Below are 19,917 nucleotides of genomic sequence, written 5' to 3'. Positions count from 1 at the left end.
CATAAATGGACTGATTGACTTTTTAAATTCATGTTCACAGTCTTCAAATGGCACTCAGTATTGCCTTGTAGTTCTACCTCCCGTCTCTTGGCTAAACTCATCTCTCTGCTTTTCAAGATGACTTTCCACCCCACTCTTAGGTAAAGACCTTCGTAGTTCATAGAGAAAATAGAAGCTGTTAGATTAAGCTCCCCTATTTTCCTACCTTCGAATCTGGCACTCGCCTTCTCCGTCTTTCCTCCTTCTGCCTTGGAGACACTGCCCCTCGTCCTGTCATAGGCTCTTCCCTTCCTTCGCACTCTGGATTCTTTCTTTTCACCTTTTCAGAGACTTTTGTCTCTGAGTTACCCCTTCATTTTGCTCCCGCAGCTCCGTGGCCTGTCCCGAGGATTATCCTCAGTAGCATATACAGTGCTCTAGTGTTGATAATATTTTTAAAGCAAACAAACAACTCTGCACCTTGCAGATCCCAACACCGTCATCTCTCAGCTTCTTTTTGTGGTTGTTGACACCTGCTGTCTTCTACTTCCCCTGCCATTGTGTCTTTAAAGTATCCCGGTGAGGCTTCAGCCTCTCACCGCACAGCACAACTAAACCTGATGAGATCCTCCTACTGTTACATATTGTCAAATCCAATGGATTCTTCACTATCCTTATTTGAAATACTGTTGTTGTTGTTGTTGTTGTTTTCCAGGCTTTTGTGGCACCACTTTCTACTAGTTTTCCTTCTATTTCTCAGGCCAAACCCTTTTTTGACTTCCTTCCCTGGTTCTTTTGCCTCTTTACAACTTTTAAAAGTTGACATACTTTAGGGCTTGATCCTGGAATGTCTTTTTTCCTCCCCTTAGGAGTTATTACCTCAGCATAGCCTAGCCTTTCCTGACTGCTGTTAGCTCAGGTGTCCTTAGATATATCCATATAATGGAATATTCTACAGTATTGAAAAATGAGTTATTTTCAAATAATATTTAAGAAAAAACTATAGAACAGTATGAGTTCATTTATAGAATTTTTTTTGTAAAAGGTAAAACAAAATTGTACATTATTGTACACCAGTTGTATATCGGTGCACACGTGATAAAGCTATGAGGAGAATATAGGAAATGATTAGCATGGAATTCAAGACGATCTCTGAGGAGGGAGGCACCAGATCTGTCAAAGTTATTAATGCTCTCTTACACTGGGTTGTTGGTACCTGAGTGTTCATTTAAATCTCTAAAATTTGCATATATGTTACCTTAATTTTTTTTTTTTTTAAGAGAAAGAGTGCATGCAAGCAGGGGCAGGGGCAGAGGGAGAGAATGAGAGACTCTTAAGCAGACTCCACACTCAGTGTGGAGCCTGGTGCAGGGCTCGATCCCATGACCCTGGGATCATGACCTGAGTCCAAATCAAGAGTCAGACGCTCAACCAACTGAGCCACCCAGGCGCCCCACATGAGCTCTTATCTGTATATTTTACAATTTAAAAATATTTCTAAAAATTTGCTGAGCTCATGACCTGGGGTAAGAGTTAGAATTCAATATATGTTAACTAGGTTTTTTTTTGTTGTTGTTATTAAACAAATTTATTAAGTAGCTACCAACACCAGGCTCTGTAATAAACAGGATTTTAAAAGCTTGCTGAAATCTGCATCCATCATTGCATCCCTGTCTTGCACAAAAATGGTCACATGTATTCTAAGTAAACATAATGCAATTTCATTGAGGGTTTTTAAATGTAGGTGAGAGGCAAAAAATGAAACTAACACCATCCTCTGTAACAGCCAGATGTATGTACTTGATATTTAAGAGGCTGATAGCACAGAAAAGAAGGTTTTAAAGCACAACTGTACATTTCTCATTCTGAGATGAACATACTGACTAGGTTACATTAATTAGCTAGTTAAGATGTAAAACTGTATTAAGGAATCCCAAAATTCTGACTCTCCGTAAAAGCAACAATAAAACTGGCCCCCAAGAACCACCGAAAACCACTTTTTTTAGAACTCTAGAAACTAGCTCACAGCAAGTCAGGTTATACTTAAAAAACAAAAACCAAAAAAAGCTGAGTCTTGATAACAGCATGCTTTGTGGAATTTTAAGCTAGCCCTGTGCCTTGTTCCCAAGCTTAGCAGTAGCCTTTTGCAAAGAATGTTTTTATTTTATCTGTCTCATGCCTACCCAGAAGATTCCTGTTCTAAAAGCTTATATTTATCTCATCTAACTTGGGACATTTCCAGTGCTAAAGTCACCACCCCAGGATAGGGGGAGAGTTAGGGGGCGTACATTTCTCTTCTGCCTGAAGCAATAGATAAGCATAGGGATGAACAATAGACTAAGCAAAAAGCTTAGGAAGGAAGGTTAGCAGTGAGATCTCCGTAAAGGCATGGAAAAACCCAGACATATCCTTGGAAATCTAGAAAGCTATGTATATGTTGTTTAGGACTGCATGCCCAGAAAAGACCAGAGAGACCCTAAGCTGTCACCTCTGGTTGCATCTTGAAGGCATGCCCCAACGCTCATCACAGCACACCCCAGTCAAGACTGGGAGGTTGTTTTGGTTCCAGACACTTAAGGAAATCTCTGTCCAGTTGTTAGCAGACTGCTAAACTAATGGACCACTTTAAGTGGTCACACACAACAGAGCAATTGTCAATGTTACAGGATTCATTTAGCAAAATCACACACAACAACAGCTACAAAAAGCACCGACCACAGCAAACTCTGAGGTGCAGGGTAGGAGAATCTGATTTCAGCAGAATGTGTGCATTGTAATGTTCCAAATGCCCACTTTTCAAGAAAAATTGCTTACAAGATACCTAAAGGACAGCCAAAACACGGGGAGGGTGGGGGGGAGCACTCAGTAGAAACTGTCTCTGAAGAAACCCAGATGTTGGACTTAGTAGACAAAGACTTTAAATCGGCAATTTTAGATGTGTTCAGGGACTGAAGGAAGGTATGAGGACAATGCCTCCTCAAACAGAGAATATCAATAAAGAGGTAGAAATTGGAAAATATGTTTTCATAAAGTTATAAACTTATCAAAATCATAATTTAAAGTCATAATTTTATAAAAAGTGTAAATATCTTGTCTGGGGTTGAAAATTATAATTGAAATTTAAAAATCCACTATAGCAGTTGGACAGCTGTGAACAGTCAGTAAAAAGAATCAGCAAAGTTGAAGTTAGATCAATAGAGATTATGCAATCTGAGAAACAGAAAGAAAAAAGGATAGAAGAAAGTGAACAGGGCCTCAGAGACCTGTGAGATGTTATCAACAATATTCACACAATGGGTGTCTTGGACGGAAAAGAAAGGGGAAAGGGGACAAAAATATTTGAAGAAATATTTTTTTCAGAAACTGTACAAGTTTGTTGAAAATTTAATACACATTTAAGAAGTTTACCAAGCCCAGATAAAGATACACACTGAGACACATCACGATTAAATTATCAAAAGCCAAAAACTCAGAGGGGACTTTGAAAGCAAAAAGAAAGATAACTCATCATATACATGTGATTTACAATAAGATTATCACGATGCTTTGGGGCACCTGGGTGGCTCAGTCAGTTGAGCATCCATCCAACTCTTGATTTTGGCTCAGGTCATGATGCCACCAGGGTCATGGGATCCAGCCCCATGTCGGGCTCTGTGCTGAGTGTGGAGCCTGCTTGGGGTCTCTTCTCTCTCTCTGTCTCTCTCTCTCTCTCTTCCTCTGCCTGTCCTATATATATGTATAGGATATGGATACATATGTATCCATATGTATGGATAGGATATATATATATATATATACATATATATATATATGTATACATATATATATATACATATATATATATGTATACATATATATATATATGTATATATATATATATATATATATATATATATACAATTCTCATCAGAAACCTATAGAGGCCAAAAAGCATTTCTATTGCCAGTAAAACTGCATGTGAAAATACAGGCAAAATTAAGACATTTCAGGATAAACAAAAACTATCACATCTGCCCTAAAGAATGTTAAAGGTAGTCCTTGCAGCTGAAATGAAAGGATACTAGACAGCCTCTTGAATTAACAAAGAAAGAATAGCAAGGAAACAGAAGACTCGGGCAACACTTGTAAACCAGCTAGACCTAATAGACATCAATGGAGCACCCCACCTGATAGCACAGTACACATTTCTCTCAAGTCCACATGCTCTCTGCTTTCTCCAAAGCAGACCGTGTGTTAGGCCCCATCTCAAGTCTCAGTAAATTTTAGAAGATTGAAATCATGCAAAGCATCTTCTCTGACTACAATGACACAAAATTAGAAACCATTAACAAAAGGAAAATAAATAGGGAAACTAAACAACATAATATTTTTAAATGTTTCTTATTTATTTTTGAGAGAGAGAGCATGAGCAGGGGAGGGGCAGAAAGAGAGGGACACACACAATCCAAAGCAGGCCCCAGGCTCCGAGCTGTCAGCACAGAGCCTGACGGGGGGGCTCAAACTCACGAACCATGAGATCATGACCTGAGCTGAATGAAGTAGGACGCTTAACCGACTGAGCCACCCGGGCGGCCCTAAACAACATGCTCTTAAATAACCGGTGGGTTAGAAAGAAAATAACAAAGTAATTAGAGAAAACTGTGAGATGTATGAAAGTTTGGTATAAAACCCCATACCGATACTTATGATATGTAGCAAAAACAGTGCTCAGAAGAAAATGGATAGCTTACATTAAAGAAGAAATAAATTAACCCAACTTTACACCTTAAAAAAAAAAAAACTAGAAAAAACATTAAACGACACTGAAAACAAGAAGAAGGGAATAATAAAGATTTTGACAGACATAGAGAAAATATAGAATAGAAAAATAGTGTTTCAGCGGATGGATGGGCTAGCCATTATGTAAGGCATGTAGAGATGTGTTTGAATACACTTGTGAAAAAGACGCTATACACTAGTAATGAACAATCTGAAAATTAAAGAAAACGATTCCATTTACAGTAGCACCACAAAGTGTAAAATACTTAGGAATAGATTTAACCAAGGACGTGATATACTTATCCACTGCAAGCTACCCAACACTGTTGAAAAAAAATTAAAGATGGCCCAAACAGATGGGAAGGCATTTTATGTTCATGGATGAAGACTCAGTATTAAGATGACAATCTTCCCCAAATGAATCTATAGATTCAATGCAGTTCCTATCAAATGTCATTTGCCTTTTTTTTTTTTTTTTTGGTCCAGAAATAGACAAGCTGATCCCAAAATGTATATGGACATACAGGGGACCATGAATAACCAAAACAATCTTGAATCTTCCCAATTTTAAAACTTACTACAATTCCACAGTTATCAAAACAGTGTGGTATTGACATAAGGGCAGACATAAATGGGATAGAATTTGGAGTTCAGAAGTAAAATCATACATCCATCGTCAACTGATTTTTTTACAAGGCTGCCAAAACCCATCAATGGGGAAAGGATACTATTTTTAGCAAATGGCACCAGAAAAGCTGGGAATCCACATGCAAAAAGGTCGAACCTGGGGCACCTGGCTGGCTCTGTCAGTGGGGCACACAACTCTTGATCTCGGGGTTGTGGGGTTGAGTCCTACTTTGTAGAGATTACTTAAAATCTTTAAAAAAAAAATTGAAGTTGGACCCATTATCTCATGCCGTATACAAAAATTAGCTCAAATGGGTCAAAGATCTCAATGTAAAAGTTAAGAACTAAAACGCTCAAAAGGAAACATAGGTGTAAATCTTTGTGACTTTATATTAAATAGGCAACAAATTTTCACCTTGTGTACAATATAGATTTTAAAATAGATAGTAAAATGCAGAGTCACATAATAATGTTGAATACTTGGAGCAGGTCAGTTTCTTTCTCTTATTTAGTTAAATATACTGCTTAAATAATATAAATACATAGATCTACGTATGGTTACTTTGGGGCTATAATTATATTTCAGCACAACTATCTTGAAAATATGGATTTATCTCCCCTTAGAATGTGCTTCTGCAGATAGATGATATAATTATGTGTTTTCAGATCCACATATGAAGTTACTATAAATTGGCTAAGAAATAAATATAATAATCATTTAAGTCTATCAAATTCAACTAACATTGATGTCAAAAATAAAAACTTTAGTAGCACTTAAAAAAAAACCTTCCTAGATGTGATAATTTAGTACGTAAAAATAAATGGTACTAAACTTATGAAGATAAGGTGAATTGGGAAAATTTTTGATAGGTCTGAAAATATCCATATGAAATATTTGCATGCTTTGAGAGGATATATCATCTTTTGACAAAGTGTTTTTTCATAGTATGTGTTAAACAGTTAAAGTCCCAGCCAATCCAGGATTTTGAAAGTTTATAGCTTTGCCAGCAGGAAATTAATTTACTTGAATATTCTCTTTATTTCCATCAATGTCAAGATCTGAAATTCCACCGGAGCAAACATTAGTTTTTTGCCTACTAAAAGCAGAATGATGAGAAGCAAGAGCGATTTTTCTTATGCAAGCCAGCATTAAAGTTAGGTCTCATGTGTTGAGATGCCATGAGCCTGTCTAGGGATATCATATGTATGATCCTAGTTTGGGGAATTCAGACAAGAGCTGGCTTCTATTTGCAAGCCAGGCCTCAGATGGAATATAAAAGGGTAATGAGGAATACACTGAGGTAGAAAAATGGATTTGCCTAGGAAGCCAAGTCTTAAAAAAGGAAACCAAAGATTTGGTTAGTATTTGACAGACTCGCAATCTGTATTTGATAGAAGACCAGGAATTTTTGTCGCTTCAAAACTGTGTTTCAGAGCTCCTTTTCATAAACAACGATGTAAGCAAGCAAGCATTCAAAAGCCAGAAGGCTGCCATTAAACACAACAAAAGCAAAAAAACCAGGTCCAGTTACCCTGCCTTCATTCTCAATCCTACAAAGAAATCACTCACCCACCGAGTGTTAACAGGTTGATGCAATGAATCATACGATAATAAATCCTAACGGAATTTGCAGAAACCGTGCAAATGTACAAATACACTCCTGTGACTTACCTGTGATTTCTCCTTGCAAGTGGTAACTCGTTAGCCATGGTGTTGCTCTTGGTAACCACAGGTATCAGGAGATGATGCAGAATTAGTATTGCCTCCTACTTTGTGTGTGATACAGTGGGTGAGACTCCTGCCGTCTCTGTCGTGAATCAGATTTTTGTGTATGTGGATACACTGCTGGATCTTTCTTGCATTCTTTCCATAGGTTTACTTATTCCTGCACCAATAACAAATATTTTAATATTATAACTTCACAATCTTGATATTTGGTAGGATGTTCCATTTTGTCTTTTTCACTTAGAATGCCTCAGGTGTTCTTGGCTCTTTGTGGTTCCCACTTGGGTTTTAAAATCAACTTCTCCTTCGCAAACAGCCATTGGGAATATGGTTGGGATTACTTGGACCCTATACATCGGTTGGGGTGCAATGGATATCTTTATGAAGGTTAATAATCCAAATCATGAACACGTTAAATTTTCCCTACATTGCAGTTTTAGTGCTCTTCAAAAAAAATGGATGTTTCTTCATATAAATCTGAGAAAACTGTTATATTCATTCCTAAGGAACTTACAGTTCTTGTTCATAGTGTAAATGGTATCTATTTTTTAATTACATTTTAAAATTATCTGTTGCTGTGTATAGAAGCAGAATTGATTTTTCTATATTGATTACCTTAGATCTAAGCATTTAGCTCACTTACATCTAATGATTGGGGGGGTTTCTATATAGACATTTATGTTATTTGAGACTAGATGACAGTTTTGTTTCCTTCTTGACAATCTTTATGCCCTTCGTTTCTTGTCTTGCTATGCTGACTAGGACTTCCAGCCCAGTGTTAACCCAGAGCAATGATAATGGACACTTTTTGTAATTCAGATTTTAAAGATGTTCCCAGTATCTCACCATTAGGAATTACGTTTGCTGTGGGTTTTCAGTAGATTAATCAGAGAGCATCAAATGATCATATGGCTCTTCTCTTTTTTAATGTTAATGTGGTAAATGACATGTGTAGTTTTTCTGATCATAGATCCCTCTTGCATTCCTGGGATGATCCCAGACCGATTGTATTCTTTTCTCTTTTTGTACAAACCACTGGATTTAGTTTTGTTTTGTATATTGACTAGTGATCTTGCTAAATTTACTAGTAAATTCCAAATGGTATTTGTAGATGCTTGTGTAAACTTTGTAAATTCAGTCACACGGTCTATGATGAATGACAGTTTTACTCTTTCTTGTTAGTCTTTCTGGCTCTATGACACTGTGCAGTGTCCAACTAGTACAACACGTACAGTGTTGAATAGAAGTGGTGATAGCGATCGCCCTTGTCTTTTTCCAAAATGTGAGGAAGGAGGGAAAGCTTTTCTTAGGCTGATATTTTGTAAATAAGCTTTATCAAATTAAGAAAGTCCCCTTCTGTCCCTGGTTTGTTATGATTACTTTAAATCATAATGAGTATTGAATTTTATCAAATGTAGGTTTTGTTTTTTGTTTTTAGGTAACTGTAGTCTCTATCCCCCTTTCTTTGCTTAATGTGGAGAATTTCAAATGTCAAAACAACTTTGCATTCCCGGAATAAACCCAATGGTTATAAAGAACAATCTTTTTTATATACCTCTTGGTTTGATTTATTTATATTTTATTTATAGTTTTTCCTTTATGCCCATGGCAGATTGCCCTGTAATTTTCCTTTCTTTTAATATCTTTGTCAGGCTTTGGTAGCAAGATTGTACTGACCTATTAGCACATAATCTCTTTTTCTCCTATCTGGAATAGTTTGTGTAAGATTATTGTTACTTCTTCCTTAAGTACTTGGAAGAATTCCAAGAGCAGCCAACTTGTCTAGAGATGTCTTTGTGAGAAGTTTTAAATTTTGGATTCAATTTTTAAAATATATTTAAGACTATTCATATGGTCCATTTTGTCTTGTGTCAGTTTTGATGAATTCTGTTTTTCAAGATATATGTCCATTTCATCTAAATTTGTCATAATGTTCTCCTTAATGTTCTTATCTTTAAAAAAAAGTTTATTTTGAGAGAAAGAGAGAGAAAGAGAGAGAGAGAGAGAGAGAGAGAGACAGAGAGAGAATCCTAAGCAGGCTCCATGCTGTCAGCACAAGAGCCTGAGCCCAATGCAGAGTTCAATTTCAGGGAACCGTGAGATCATGACCTGAGCCAAAGTCGGACACTTAACCAACTGAGCCACGAATGCTCCCCATTCATTTTCTACCTTCTTGAAGTACATGCTTATACAAATGGTCCCTGACTTATTATAGTGCAACTTACAATTTTTTGACTTTGCAGTGTTGCAAAAGCAATATGCATTCAGTTGGAACTGTACTTCAGATTTTGAATTTTGATCTTTCCCTGGGCTAGTAATATGCAGTAGGATCTTCTCCTGTGATACTGGACATCAGCAGGGAGCCACAGCTCCCAATCAGCCTCGCAGTCGCAGGGGTAAACAACTGATACCCTTACCACCATTGTGTTTTTTACTTTCAGTGCTGTGTTTTAGAAATTAAATGGGATATTCAACACTTTATTCTAAAATAGGCTTTGTATTAGATGATTTGCCCACTCTAAGTGTTCTGAAAACACTTAAGGTAGGCTAGCAAGGCTAAGCTATATGTTCAGTAGATTAGGTATATTAAATGCATTTTCAACTGATTTCAACTTACAGTGGATTTAATGAGACAAGCCTATTATAGGTCAAGGAAAATTAGTATCAATTTTCAAACTCTTTTTGGTAATATATTCATTGAAATATCTGTATTGCTGTGTAAACATAAACTTAGCTATATCCATGTTTTTATATGGCATACTTTCATTATTTTTCACTTCAAAATATTTTCTAACTTTCATTGTGATTTCTTCTTTGACTCATGGACTACTTCAAAATGTATTTCCAAACATGAAGATTTCCTAGTCATCTGTTGATTATTGATATCAAGTTTAACTCCACGGTAGCCAGCCAGTATATTGTATATCAATCTTTATATATTTGTTCATAGTTGTTTTACGGTCCAGCATACTATTTTATTTATTTTTAAGTTTCTTTCTTTATTTTGAGAAGGATAGAGAGAGAGGGAGAGAAAGAGAATCCCAAACCCATCAATGCACCATGAGTGCAGAGCCCGATGTGGGGCTCGAACTCACAAACCATGAGATCTAACCTGACCCAGAGTCCAGCGCTTCACCGACTGAACCACCCAGGCGCCCCCAGAATACTATTTTAGCGAAGGATGTCTCCTTTATATTTGGAAAGGATGTGTTCTTAGTTATTGGGTGCAGAGTTCTATACATGTTGAGGGGATAAATGTTGTTAATCTTGTTCAGATCATCTATTGGATTTAGGTATTTTATCTGCATGTTACATCAGCTGCTGAGAGATACTTGTTAAAAATGTTAACTAAGATTGTGTGTTTGCTTGTTTTTTTTTTAGTTTTTTTTTTTTTTTCAGTTTTTGCCTTACATGTTTTGAGGCTATTTCTAGACATTTCATCTATTCTGATTTTTTTCTTTGCACCCTTAGTTTCTCAGAAGTATGTGATTTGTATTTTTACTATTAACATTTGTAACAAGGGAGTGAGGCAATAAAATTTGTTTCATAAAAAGAACGATTGACGATGACAATAGATTTCCTTCTGCCATGCCCCCTGTGTCCTACTTCACAGTTAGAAAAATAAACTGTAGCCTTATCAGTTAAGCCAGTCATTGATCTATGAACTCCTGGCAACACCCGTCACTTTGGTCCCAGGGCAAATTAAGTTAAATTCGCAGAGCGCATTGAGTTACCATTCATATTGTTCACTTTTATTCTTCTCCCAAACCCTCAGGTGGGTGACTTGGATTCTGTTGGCTCTGACTGTGTTTTAAATACCAGCATCTGACTTGAATCTCTACGAGATCAACCTGTTAAGACAATCTGATTTCATTAACCAAAATGACCTTATCTCACAATGAGTTGTGGTGCATAATTGCGTTAACAAGCGTAAGCAAGAATGCCAGCTTCCAGTGTTCTGAGACGGTGTATGATGTGAATCCTTTTCATCACTGAGTGTAGCCACATTCTTTGTAGATGGTATCTTGAACGAAATGAGGCAACTTTCTGCCTTGGTGGACGTTCTGAGGTTTATACAAACTGTCCATAATCCGAAGCATCAACTTAATGTGAAACTCAGTGTGGTTTATATCTAATAGCTTCTGAGACTTTTTCATAGAAGTTTGGTGGTCGGCAAAGAAATTATTGGAATAAAAATATCACAGCTTCTGTGCTGTGTGCAGATACTCACTGAACGTGATGAAGGAATTACTGTCTAACCGTGCACATATTCTGAGTAATTAGGCCGCGTGCCAAAACCATTAAGGCTCAAATGCCAAGTGCCTGTAGGGAGGGTTCTGTTACAGGATTTAGCAACCAACCCCTGGCTCAGTTACCAGGGGGTGGCACTCCAAGCTTCCTGATGGCAGTGCCAGCCTGGCTGAGACTCCGCAGCTGCCTCCCGGCCACTGCTGGCTTCCAGGGACCCTCCCCGAGGCTGCCCCCGTGCCCACCCTGCTTGCCCATCTGCCCTCCATCTGCCTGCCACTCGAGTGGCGGGTGCACAGTTGGGGGCACCTTACAAGCTGAGTCATGACACCCAGATGGCACATTGCATTCACCTTTCCTGTGCCTCCACGGCTCTTTCTCCAGTTTGGCAGCTTCCGAGGAAAGGGTTGCCAATTCCCGTTTCATAACATTTCAGGGGCTCCATTCTGAGGCTTCTGGGTATCCTGGCACTCAAGGTACCCGGGCCCGGGGGCAGGATAGGGAGATCCATTCAGGGATTATGGACATCCAGGCACCCCTGGCCCGCACCCAAAAAAACCTGAGGGAACAAGAGTAGCCTTTGTAACTGCAGAATTTCATCAAGATGAGCTGAAATCTGGTTCTGTCATTTCCCCGTCTACATCTCGCCCTGTTCTACAGCCGCCCCCCACAAAAACCCAAAAAAACAGAGCTGTGCGGTATCTTCACAATTTGACTTTTATCCAGAACCGAGGCTCTTTATTTGTTAGAGCTAAGCGTTTGGTCCAAGATTTTCTAATTCTTTCTGTGGGAACTTGAATCAGCACCCCCTCCCCAATCCCCCGTAGAAGCAGATGGGGATCTTGGCGAGCTTTAGAAGCCCAGGACTTGGCAGGTTGAGAGTTCTATTTGCCAGGCTGAATTGCTTGTAATTAAAACGCTCATCCTCCTCCTTTTTGCACTTCTGAACTTATCTGACGAATCAAGAGAGTATTTAATCATGCATAGAAACAAATCTGTTCATATAAGTGAAAATCTGCATTTGAAGTCAGGGACTCAGCAGCGGAGGTGAGTCAGTCACACAGGCTGGTTAGGGTGACGGGGCCCGGTCAGTGTCCGGTGCCCGGATTGGGGCCAGGTGTCCAGTCCTCCCCTCTCTCCCCTTCTTCCGCTGTTTCCCGTCTCCATTCCCTTGCCTCAGCTGTGGCCACAGTCAACACTCCTGGACGTGGGATTTGGGTTTTGGTAGTGACACTTGCTGAACCAGATTGTTAATGTTTATCTGCTTTCTAATACTGAAAAGAAAATAACTCATTAGCCTTGACATTTTAATGTGTGAGTGCTCTGAGACAAAACTTCACTTTGCTCCTTCCAGACGGAGAGGTGGTAATTGCCAGATTGAGTGCACGTTAGAAACTCGAGAACAAAGTGAGGCATGACCGTGCGTGGCTCTTGGGGTGATGAGAGCTCAGAGTTAATTTTAGAAATAACTGTTTAACAAAGTAATCCAGAGGAGGTGAGTGGCTGGATTTGTCTCCATTTAGGAACTCTCACATGGGCCATTGGTGATGTGGGTGTTAGAAATGGAGGTGGTGCTCAGATGGGAGCATTGGGGCACCACCCGTGAGGACAGCAGAGCAGTATCCCCGGGCGCTCGAACAGTGGGACATTTGCTGAATCTAGCCAGGGACCGCTGGTGTGCGTTCTTACAGGGAGGAGGAGGAACTGTCCCTTGTGCGGGCCCCCTCACAGGTTGGCGAGGGCTCCTCGCAGTTATTCTCCAGTACCTCGATTTACCTGTCACCCGGGCAGACGGCTCCAGGTTCAGCTCAGAGAGCTGCCGTGAAGGGGAGCAGGCGTGAAGATTGCCCTACCGCTTGGTTGCTTGGGCAGCCAGGCCAGGATGGACTCTGGAGACCGGAGACGGGGAAGGGGACAGAGCAGATCTTTGCCACCCAAGACTCTACCTTGCAAACTGGAGACTCCCCAGCAGGGATAGGACCTGGCTGCCGTTAGCGAGGCCCAACCCCGAGCCCTCATCACTGTGCGAGGAGACATCATCCCAAGTCCTTCGGCAGGCCCCGTCCGGCACCAGGGTCTCCTTCCATCGAGGTGGCTCAGTCAAGCGCTCCGACTGCTCCCGTTCACATGCATTTATGCAATTTTGTTTTCTCGCAGTTTAACACACGTGTCTCTGTCTATCTCTTTCACACTCACACACAATGAGATTTAGTAACCCATTTTAATGAGGCAATTATATTTTAACTCTATTATGTGCAATTATCCACTCACATAAATTGCCCCAGCTGGAGCGCCTGGTGTCCATGTCTCGCTGGCTGGCACTCAGCTGCTGGCCCCCGGGGGCAGCTGGGCCTCCAGCACGGGAACACTGCCGCCGCGGCCGCCCCTGCTGCTCTCCACAGGTGGCTCACTGCTGCCAAGGGGCAGGGACATTTGCAATTTCTGGCCCACCCAGCGGAGCTCTTGATTGCTGTGTGGGTGGCCTAGAACTTTGTCATCCGCTCTGCTGTGCTGGCGGTGTTGTTTATCCAGAGCCGGAGCCCTAGGTAGCCTCCTAGCTTGGAGGGGCCGGAAAAACAAACTCGGATAATCGGAGCCATGCACCTTGGCCTCATGTTTTGTTTTCCCTTTTAATCGTCTAGGCTCTAGGTGCCTCGGGCTGGGGATGAAAGGCGGCGGCCTCTGTACCCCCGTCCTACCCGTGGTAACTTTAAAGCAGAGGTTTTAATGATGGGATAGGTACTTCATGCAAAGCAGTGATTTAATTTACGTGGTCGCACAAAGCAGGATAAAGCAGTCACCCAAGGACTTGTCGCCCAACTCACTAGAATGTTCCCAACGCATTCGCATCTACCCGGGAGTGTTCGTTTCACCCTTGCCCTCCGAAGGCACCATTTGCTTGAACTTTGTCCTGACCTGTCGCTTCATTTTTTTGGAAAGTTCTATCACATACGCATGTATCATTCCGTAGGTAGCCTTCTGTAGCTTTCTCCTCCGTGTAGTGTCATGCGAAAGATTCATCTCTGCAACTCTCCAGAGTTCTGGCTCATTCGTAGCCATTGCTGTATACTCTTGTGTGACACCTTCTTTGTAGCCACCCCCCTCTCAAATGAACCTTTGGGTTTTCTAGGTGTTTTTGTTTGTTTGCTTTGCCCTATGAGCAAGGCTTCCGTGATATTCCTGGGTACACAAACAAAGTACGAATACGTGGGAATTTCTCTACCTTGGAGTGGAATTTCTGGATTTTAGCATATCAGAACGTTCAAGGCTTTCAGAGAATGCCCAACTGCTTTCCAAAGTGGTTGAACCAACGCGTGGCCCCCTCCTGCCAGGTGGTGGCTTTTGCGGTTTTCCAGATTTCTCCCACAGTGTCCTGTGTCCGGTCCAGTATGAAATAATGGTGACGAGCATCATTTGGACCTGTGGGAACTTGGACAGACTAGTTGCTCTCTCTAAGCCTCAGTTTTCCTATCGGTGAGGTTGGAGGAAATGCTCGAGCAGGGTACCTTAACACGTGGTGGGGCACATTGGCAAACTTCCTTGCCTTAGGGAAAATGCAGCATCTCCCAGCAACTAGGTGCCTTCACGTTGCCAAGTGCAGCTAAACCAAAATTCCTTGTGCTGTGGTCTAAGATGCTTGCTACTTGGTGCTCTTCACGATTTAAATCTGTCCCGCAAAGAAAATGAAACATCAATAAGATACCAGAAGGTATGAACATTTTCTGGTTGTATCACAGGTGGTAATTTGGGGATTTATGTAATTAGCACCCACTGCTACTGCTGTTCTCTTGTACATATTAGCTGCATTTTCTCTTTGGGCCATCAGTAGAATACCGTTGCCCTCAGGGCCCCGTAAGGCGACATGAGCCACCGCGAGTCTCCCGCATGCTGACGGAGCTGTCCTCAGAGGCAGGCAACAGTGACGCTAAGAGCTGTAACGTTAGTACAGGGCTTTTACAAAGCATTATTCCTGAACGGCCCGTCAGTCGTCTGTCCACTGAGGTCCTCAGAGTGCAACGTTATTTCTGTTCCTGCTTCTACGGATAAAGAAACTGAAACTTAGAGACAATTAAGTGACTTGTCTTACGTAAGTGACAGAAGCTGGACTGAAGCCAAGCCTTCGGTCACTGGGCCCAATGCTTTTTGTCCCATCGCCTCCCCAGTCTGACAGTATTATGTTCCATTGTGTGTGTTTGTTCATTTTTTCCCTTTCTACGTTATTTAGTAATCCAGTTGATTATATTAAAAATAAAAAGAAATTCATTTGTGTTTCCAGCGGTGGCTGTAGCCATTAGTCAGACTACTGAACAAAGCTCGCTGTCAAATTGGCTTTCGGAGGAACGGTTCGAGAATTAATTGTAAAAGGCTTACTCGTAATGAAAAAGCCTTAGGATCACGGGCTTTCATTTCTCCCAATCAGGTTTTAATTACTGAAAAGTTTGGTAACAACCGAAGCGTGTAGTTACTGCCCTCTTTGTTCCTCATTGTCTTCTCTTCTCGTTTCTGCAAGACCTCATTTGATGATATGAATCGTCTTTTTAGGGTTCATTTTCACTAAGAAAAAGTTCCGCCTTCTCCGGGGCTCAAGCAGGCACCGCTCCTCCTGTCATGGGGAGAAGCGGGCACAGCGGCCCACAGCTGCCACCCACTCAGGGGAGCGCGGGGAAAGAGCTGCCACCACTAGGGGGCGTCCCATACAAGGCTGAGGGACGAGGACCGCCCCGCTTCCGAACAACTCAGGGCCTGTCCCCCGAATATCACTGGGCAGGTTAACAGAGCCAACGGGCTCTCTGGCCCATTCCCGGCAGATGCGGAAAGGCGCTTGCCCCGCTCGGGTCGCACTGCGAGACTTTCGGGCACTTCTTTGTGCATTGTTTCGGTGTCCGACAAGACCCGTGTGTTTTTTTTGTTTGTTTGTTTTTTGTTTTTTAAAATTTTTTTTTCAACTTTTTTTTATTTATTTTTGGGACAGAGAGAGACAGAGCATGAACGGGGGAGGGGCAGAGAGAGAGGGAGACACAGAATCGGAAACAGGCTCCAGGCTCCGAGCCATCAGCCCAGGGCCTGACGCGGGGCTCGAACTCACGGACCGCGAGATCGTGACCTGGCTGAAGTCGGACGCTTAACCGACTGCGCCACCCAGGCGCCCCATGACCCGTGTGTTTGATCCAGAGGCGCCAAGGCAGAGCTACGGGATGCCGTGAACCTCAGCCTCTCCCCGGGTTTCCCCAACCCCACAAAGCAGACATTGTGGTATCGCTGTTTTCCAGATGAGAATCGGGAAGGTCTGAGAGGTTGAGGGACTTTTCCCCGGTGGCAGAACAGGGATCAAAGACAGTTCTGTCCACCCTGTGCTCTCCTTACCTCTCCAGCCTCCCTCCATCCTAATGCCGGGAAGGGAAAAGAGCAAGTCTGTCTCAGAGGCAACCAGAGGAAGGAGACTGGTCTTCCGAGGGTGCCTCTCCTTCGGGATATTTACCTACACTCGTTTCTTGGGAAGAGGCTTAGGCCTGGATTGAGGCAGCAGTGAGTATTTTCCCAGTGGACTCCCCTGGCTGTGTGAAGGGAGAGGTGATCTGGATTTCCCTACTAGGGGGAGCCCTGAGCTCTGGAGATTGTGAGGCTCGTAACAGACAAGAGGAAGAGAAGATACTTTTCTGCTGACAACCACAGAGGCCAGGACACCATGATTTTCAGTAATAGAAGCTAATTATCTCTGTCCACCCCTGCTTTGATTAGAACAGGAAGAAAACAAAACAAAACCTGGAACTGAAGATTGTCTGATTGTAGATTGGAGGTGCCCAGTCTCTAAAAGAACCAGGCCACTGTCACTCATCGGTTCTCTAGAGAGTAGTCATTGGAACGGAGAAATTCGGCGCTCTCCTGACTCCGGTCAGGACTCTTTTAAGGCTGGTAGTTTTGTGGAAATAGGCTAATTCTTTCCTGTGACTTATGTTCCATCCACCTAATATTCAGCTCCTTGTTATTGAAACATGAACACGTTCTTTAGAATAAGAAATGCTGTGTCAGCCTGTGTAAACCTGTCATCCTGTACTCAAATTAGTCCTGATGGAAATGGAAATTATTTATCTATTGACATTTTTGTTTGCTCCATGATATATCTATTGGCGAAAATGAACCTAAAAATCAACCACACAAGGGAACACGACGGTTGTCAGAAGTTTGAGTAGGCCAGTGTAAAATGGCGGCGGGAACCCACATGGGTGCACTTTGTGCAGCTGAGTGGGCAAGCTCCAGAACGACCTTCCGTTTCATGGCGCAGGATTGTCTAACTGCAGGAAAAGGCCCATCCAACTGCCTCCCTGGCACTCCGAATAGGGCAGTAAGCCCTGAGTGTATATCTGCCAAAGGGCATCTCAGTTGTGACTTGCAGAATCTTCCATATTATCTGTTTTTCCCCAACCTTCATGTAATTTTAAAACTTCATAAATGTAATGTACATTTGGAAGGCTTCTTTTTGCTACTAGAAATTCATGTTTGTTTGTTTGTTTGTTTGCTTTTTAATAAATTGTTCGGCCAATTATTTCTGGTGTTTAGAACAGAACGTGGGATACTCATTAAATATGGTTGTGAAAAAATCCGAGAACTGTATTTAGTGTTTTTGGTACAACTTACATTATGCTCAGTTGCTCTCCTATTTGATCTGTGGTTGGGGATAAGCATGAAGTAAGCGTTCATTGGATGTTAGCAGTTCTTATCTTTATTATGGTTATATTGCTGAAAGGTAGATTGGGAAAAAGAAAAAAAATGCACACAACTCAGTTGTCTCTACTCACTTAATCCTTGGTGTCACGGGAAAAGTTCTAGATGAAAAATGAGGACATCTGGGTTCTAGTCTAGGCTTTGACTCCCACCAGCTTTGTGACCCTGTAATACATCTTTGTGGCTCACTCGTCACTAAAACGAGAGGGTCCCACCAGAGCCTCCCTGCCCCCACTCACCCAGAGCTTGCTCAAGTGAGTACTGATTGCTGATTACTTAGTTATTTTTTTAATGTAGTATTACATTTTAATACACCAAAGACAAAATAAAGCATCCAGATGCCAGCTCAAGCGAAAGCTGGAAATAATCTAAAACAATCTTTTCGGAGATACTTTGGAAAGATGTTGTTTAGGCAAAATTCGAATCAACAAAGTCAGAAAAATATGACTACATTTAAAAAGCTACAGAAAACAACTGAAGAGAATAGTAGTATCAGCTCTTTTATTCTGGTGTCTGGCTTTGTTTCTAGGAACTATCAGATGAAAAAAGAAAAAACAGAGGAAGAAAGACAAGGAAGCAGTAAGGGAGCTAGAGCAGTAAAGTACAACTTGCGTGTCGTGTGGTTGTTATCTTAAGAAAATGTGTGCCGACCAATTTTATTCAAAGACTACATCAACAAACACCCAGTAGCAATCTGCCCCAAGATTCTCCCCCACCCCCCCCCACCCCCGCCCAATATACAGACCGAAGCAAAATAATCAGGTTGTGTCAAAAAATGTTTCCAGTAAAATGGCCGTCTCTGTGTTCTTGTTAAATATTAGCCACTGTGGGCTTGCACAGTCCCCTTGCTGGGTAATGTTGGCTAAGTAAATATTAATACCGTGCACCTTTCCCTCAGAAAAATGAAGGTGAACAAATGGGAAAAGATGTAAAGAATGTTTTGCAGCCTTATGATAAATACTTTGTGAGTGAATCGGGGAAATTAAAGGACGAAAAAGCCCACTAACTCAGCGGCTTCCCCGATGTCTGCTGCCGTGTGCTTTTAAGTGGTGTATCTGGTCTAGTGTTTAATGACTCAGGTTATAGGGAATTTACCACTTCCCTCAAAGTCACTTTCCTAGTGGAGACTATCTGGCCGGCTAGGAAAGTTCGTCAAATTCCCCCTGCTTTGTTTGATCTTCTCACTAATTTCACATTATTTAGCCTATGTCATTGTTTCCCTCTAGTGTCTTTAGATTCTTCATTGTTTTCTACGCGTGTCTTATGGTTCTTTCTTTTCATTCAGCCTTCCTCTCTTTAGTTGCTACCAAGAAGAAAGCCAATCCTTTCTTTTTTGGCTGTGGATACGTGAGAACCTTTGGTTTCATTCGGCAAATTAACAATGACTGCAACAACAACCTGAATTGACCACTGGCTGTTGTCAGGTGACGTGCTAAATATTTTATGTACATTACCTCGTTTATGAAGCACCTACTGTTTGTCAGGTACCAGGAATGCAAAGTTAGACGTAATCCTGCCCTGGTCGTCAAAGAGCTCAGACCACACTGGAGGAGACCAGCATTCAAACAGATAATGTGGTCACAACAGCTCGGGACACGGGGCTGTCTTCAGAGTGCGGCTGGAGCCCGGAGGGCGAGGGGTCACTCTAGTGGTGAAGGGGGGGAGCGGCAAAGGCAGAGGTGGAGTGGGACAATGATATTCCAGAGGAGACAAGCTCCGGGCCGAATCCTCAGAGTTAGGAAGGGCGTGTGGAGCTGGAGAGGAGGGGTGCTCCAGACAGTACGTGGAGTTCAATGTCATTAAATCGAAAGCCACGAAGATCGCTGAGAGGTAAGCTAGGCCAGGCTCAGGTTGTG

General features: G+C 41.8%; 1 long non-coding RNA gene across 1 annotated transcript; it reads left to right on the top strand.

Annotated features, from left to right (window-relative positions):
• Positions 1 to 3,880: 3,880 nt before the first annotated feature.
• LOC147584810 (uncharacterized) lies at positions 3,881 to 18,046 on the top strand. Its single transcript, XR_015253544.1, has 2 exons — positions 3,881 to 16,219; positions 16,482 to 18,046. It is a non-coding gene; the product is annotated as an uncharacterized LOC147584810 (long non-coding RNA).
• The last annotated feature ends 1,871 nt before the right edge of the window (positions 18,047 to 19,917 follow it).

This window comes from Puma concolor, chromosome A1 (assembly GCF_028749965.1).
Source record: "Puma concolor isolate L17-30 chromosome A1, mPumCon1.1.hap2, whole genome shotgun sequence".
NCBI lineage: Eukaryota > Metazoa > Chordata > Mammalia > Carnivora > Felidae > Puma > Puma concolor.
The sequence above is the reverse complement of the archived record's forward strand: the minus strand, read 5'-3'. Positions and strand labels throughout refer to the sequence as shown.